This window comes from Nanorana parkeri, unplaced genomic scaffold (assembly GCF_000935625.1).
Source record: "Nanorana parkeri isolate BGI_ZX_2015 unplaced genomic scaffold, ASM93562v1 scaffold124, whole genome shotgun sequence".
Lineage (NCBI taxonomy): Eukaryota > Metazoa > Chordata > Amphibia > Anura > Dicroglossidae > Nanorana > Nanorana parkeri.
In genome coordinates this window covers 550,969-556,521 of record NW_017306392.1, presented here as the reverse complement: position 1 = coordinate 556,521, position 5,553 = coordinate 550,969, and the positions used below count along the sequence as shown (strand labels likewise).

Genomic DNA, 5,553 nt, shown 5'->3' with positions numbered 1-5,553 from the left:
TATATATATATAGATCTATCTATTTATATATAGATAGATATACACTATATTACCAAAAGTATTGGGACACCTGCCTTTACCCGCACATGAACTCTAATGGCATCCCAGTCTTAGTCCGTAGGGTTCAATATTGAGTTGGCCCACCCTTTGCCACTATAACAGCTTCAACTCTTCTGGGAAGGCGTCCACAAGGTTTAGGAGTGAGTCTATGGGAATGTTTGACCATTCTTCCAGAAGCACATTTGTGAGGTTAGGTACTGGACGAGAAGGCCAGGCTCGCAGGCTCCGCTCTAATTCATCCCAAAAGTGTTCTATCTGGTTGAGGTCAGGGCTCTGTGCAGGCCAGTCAAGTTCCTCCACCCCAAACTCGCTCATCCATGTCTTTATGGACCTTGCTTTATGCACTGGTGTGCGGTCATGGTGGAACAGGAAGGGGCCATCCCTAAACTGTTAACACTAAGTCAGGAACATGAAATTTTCTAAAATGTCTTGGTATGCTGATGCTTTAAGAGTTCCCTTCACTGGAACTAAGGGGCCAAGCCCAGCCCCTGAAAAACAACCCCGCCCCATAATCCACCCTCTGCCAAACTTTACACTTGACACTATGCAGTCAGGCAAGTACCACTCTCCTGGCAACCGCCAAACCCAGACACGTCCATCAGATTGCCAGACAGAGAAGCATGATTCGTCACTCCAGAGAACACATCTCCACTTCTCTAGAGTCCAGTGGCGGCGTGCATTACACCACTGCATCCAACACTTTGCATTGCACTTGGTGATGTAAGGCTTGGATGCAGCTGCTCGGCCATGGAAACCCATTCTATGAAGCTCTCTCCGCACTGTTGTTGTGCCAATCTGAAGGCCACACAAGGTTTGGAGGTCTGTAGCTATTGACTCTGCAGACAGTTGGCGACTTCTGCGCACTGTGCTCTTCAGCATGCGCTGACCCCGCTCTGTCATGTTACGTGGCCTACCACTTCGTGGCTGAGTTGCTGTTGTTCCCAGTTGCTTCCACTTTGTTATAATACCGCGAACAGTTGACTGTGGAATATTTAGTAGCAAGGACATTTCAGAAGCCATTCAGCTTCCCTGCAAGATACTGTATGTCACTGCAATGGGCCTGGTATGTACAGCAACTGCAAGTACTGTTAGGCTGATGATATTCCAGCATGTCCCCACAACTGAAGTCAATCCAGTGATCGACTTTTGACAAAGAGATAGGGTCACCCATGGATTCAATTTTGGCTGATTCCTGCTGAATCTGCCGCAAATCAATCTGTGTGTACCCAGCTTAACACTTCTGGTAGTCAAGTATTTCCATAGATATCTGTACATCAGACCAAAAAGAGACAATTGAGGAGGAAAGGACAGAGGGCTTTGTTTCCAAATGAGGGACAGTTTAAAGGTATAGATCGTACAGACCATTATTATTGTTATTATTATTATACAGGATTTATATAGCGCCAACAGTTTGTGTAGCGCTTTACAATATAAGGAAGACACTATAATTACAATACAATTCAAGACAAGATGGTAAGGAGGTAAGACCAGGAGTTTTTTAAAGTCCTGTCAAGAGTCTCTTAGAATGGGCCTGTGTCAATGGTCTTTTGTTCGCTTCAAACAGGTTTTGTATTGCCAAGCAATGCTTTGGGAATGCAAGACCCACTTGAAGCAGGTAAAATGCAGGGCAGAAGAGGATCAACTGAAGACCGATGAATTATGAATGATCTCAAAAGTGTCTCAAACTGATACCATCAACACAGGCCCAAAGCCCGTCCCCACAGGTCTAAAGCCACAATGGAAGTGACTCTACCTTAGTTGAATCAGGTGCTCTTTAATATACGTGATCACCTGCATGACAGTTAGGGTGTATCTTCAAAGAGTATGTCATTTTATGCATGCCATCCCTTTCAACAAATGCTGTGTTACTATGCATTTATTTTTATGGTAATTGTATTCTGAACTCAATGTAAGTTACTAGTAACAGTGTGACTTTGAAGTGCTATACATTTCCTAAGATTATAATCATACTTGCAGTTGTCTGCAGGCCAAATCTCAATGCATAAAACAGTGGGTGGGTGGCATGATATTTTAACAATCACTAGAGTAATTTGAGGGTGGGGTGGGTGGCAGGCTTGTTGAGTTCAATCCAGCATAAATGAAAATGTGCACGTTCAGTAACTTGCTATACTTGCAGCCTGGAATAACAATGATCACTTCTCTTCCGCTTTCTAAAAGTTCAGTAACAACAGCGTTCTGAATCTGGGAACTAAGTAGACCTTCACTTAAAAAGATAACCTACCATAGTACTAGTAGCCTTAGCCTTGCTTTCCTTGTACATCAGGTGGAGGGAAAAGAGTTTGTTCAATGTGATATATTTGCAGTTAACTGAATGGTCATGCATCTTTAGTGATGTGGAATACAATTACCATTATTAATAATGCATTATCATTAAAGAAGGACTTCAGGAAAATAAAAGCCTTGCAATGGGGCTACCCTCACACTGCAAGGGTTAACTGCTCCTTTTGTCTAGGGAGCTTAAATGAAGCAGTTTTACTCACCTGATCCTCAGTTCCACGGCAGGCAGCGATCATCTCTCTCCCTCTCCACTCTGGCTATGGAATGTCCCTCAGCATCTTTTTTTTTTGTTTTTTTAAGTCTGCAGTACATGCTTCGTAAAACATCCCCTGTGAACAAATAAAGTGAATAGTGAAATCTCAACACACTAAAAAAAGTGCACGAGGGTGCTGTGGTCTTCCTCTGATAATCCTGAACCCCCCAGGGCGCAAGGCTCCTGACAGGGGCAAGGGAGACTCTGGTCCGCCTACCCAAAGGCCGGTGGACCCCTTTCCTCAGGATCCTACCGAAACAGGACCCTCAAGTACTGGGTAAGGGGCTCCCCCGAAGAGAGACCCCCAAGTGGGGGAAGGCAGAGAGCCCATGTGTAGGCTACAGAACCTCCCCCTAACATCAGCCGTACATCGGCTGAAATCAGCCGTACATCGGCTTGCTTCAAGTGGCTTCGGGTCGGCCGAACATGCTCAGCATCGGCTTGCTTCAAGTGGCTTTGGGTCGGCCGACCCGAAGTGCAGAAGGAGTTCGACTAAGCCGATCCAACATCTGGATCGGCTGAGCCGAACCTCCGGCAGGCTACTCAATGCTGTTCGGCCTATTCTTAAAGTTGCCGAACAGCAGTGAGTGAATAGCCGAATGCCGCTGAGCGGCATTCGGCTCGGCTGTTCTGCTCGGTCCCTCAGAGGCACCGAGCAGAACAGAAAAAGAGTTAAAAAAGGTAAAAAAAAGTAAATAGAAAACGATTGTGGAGACTCCCGGGGCGCCAGGGAGAGTTAGCTGTTTGGAGATCAGTGTCCCTGGTTAGCAGGTAACCAGGGACGCTGATCTCTCTGCAAGTGGCCGGAGCCAGCCGTAAGATCACGGCTGGCTTCGATCAGCTGTCAGAAGCAGGCCAATGGCCGGCCGCTCGGCCAGCTTCGGCTTTCAGCACATGCATATGCGTTCGGCTCGACTGAGCCGCTCGGCCACGTTCGGGAGCTGAACGGGCTATTGTGAATAGCCCATACAGCACCCCTTCGGTTCTACTGAACCGTAGGGGTCCTGGGGCCGAAGCTAGCCGAAGGACCGGTCAAAGCTACGGCCAGATCCTTCGGCAGCTTCGTGAATAGACCCCATAGTCTTAGGCGGTGGTGTAAATGACGTAAATGTAGGAGACAATGTAGAGGGTTAATAATAATTACTTGGTGGTAGATATTAGAAAAGAAGACCTAAGGTGCCTAAAATAATTTTGTAAAAATACCATGAATTATTAAATGATCGGTGACCATATAGAAAATCGTAGGAGTCTTCATTTCATTGCCTTTTATATGCCAACTAATGCACAATGTGACTTGAATAACCTCAAATAAGCAAACAAGAAGCCATTAAAGTGGAGTCACCCATAAATCTATCAGTGTATATCTTTAGATCAGTTCATGTTCTGCTCCTCCCCATGGTGACCCGCAGGAAACAATCAACGCTACACTTACATTTGTGTTCCTGGTACACTTCCTATCTGCTATACAATGATGCTTTCTCATGAGAACAATTTGCTCCAAATAGCTTGGACTAAATTATTTGGAACCCGTTCAGATCTTTGTATTTGACTATGATTGTTTTATGGTTTCTTGTCGTTTCATTTATATTTGTTAAATCATTCTGATCTGACACAGTCTGCCATATTTTCAAACTATGAAAAATTGAATGTACACCTGCAGAAGAGATTTTTACATTTGCCAAAATTTAGCGGGTGAAACAGCATAGGGCCTAAGGCAAGGGGATGGTACTGCCAGTAGCTGTATATGGTAAATAAGCACTGGTAGGGAAAACTAAAAGGAGAAATGCTTTGAATGTTTTAGGCGTCCCTATATAGATAGATCTTTCAGGAAATATAATGGAGGCAGCAAATTAATTATGTTTCCTCACTCATGCTAACATGCAAACAAGAGATATACTGTAAAAGGCTTGCAACTTTCTATGGAGAAAAGGGCACTGTTGTTGTTAACATAGATTTTCAGCAGGTCACAAAATGTCTGCTATGCTCACTTGCAACACTTAAAGGAGAACTATGAGATGAGTGAAAATCACTCACCCTCATAGTTCAGCTCAATAGATCGGGAAGTGAGCGAACACATACCGTCGCTCGCTCACTTCTCGATCATCTCCCTGCAGAGAGTGGTGACTGTCAGTCACGGCTCCCTGCAGGGATTCCCCCCCTCCCCTGTCCGATCCTCCAGCGCTGACTGGAGGAACGGACGAGGGAGGGGGCGGGTACAGCTGGCTCTGCCTCTAGATAGGCAAAGCCAGCTGTCACTCATGCAGCTGGGTGGATCTCGACAGCATTGTCGGGATCTGTCCCGGCTGCGGCGGTCTCAGTATACCGCAAGGCATTGCGGTATAAGGCATAAGGCCATTAAGGCATTTACATAATTGCCTACCAAGATCCAAACCACTGCTTGCATCAGTGCTAAGGGCTGAGAGTACTGAGGGAGAGTGCTGTGATAAATCCAGGTAATTATGTACATCACTCTGCTGACCCCTCCCACCAGCTATAATCTGCCTGCATTGCTTAGAGAAGCCCAGAAGCCCAGTGATCATATCCCTGTGTTTTCAATATAGTAAACAGAATATTTTATTTATTTATAAGGATTTAATTAGCATGTTGATATGGAGAGGGGGAGGAACCCAGGGAAGGTGGAATCTAGGCAGATTAAACTTTAGCTTTAAATCAACTTCAACACTTGCATGTACTGGACTGTGCATGGCCACATTGATTCAAATAATTTCTTAGTAGCCTGACTGACCAAATACCAGTCATATGTCAGAGAACTTGTCAGGACTCTGTGCTGAACATGTAACCTGTGAAAAATAGTGTGTTTCAATGTTTCCATATTTAGGATTGATTTGTGCGATAAATCAGCAGCTGTAGATAAACAGTGGACCACAGGTGCAGAAGTATATGTGTGTATATGTATATACAGTGTGTGTGTGTGTGTGTAT

General features: G+C 45.1%; 1 protein-coding gene across 1 annotated transcript in view; it reads left to right on the top strand.

The window, feature by feature from the left end:
- SLC4A4 (solute carrier family 4 member 4) overlaps window positions 1-5,553 on the top strand; it is a 208,718-nt gene that overhangs the window by 71,321 nt on the left and 131,844 nt on the right. The window lies entirely within an intron of this gene.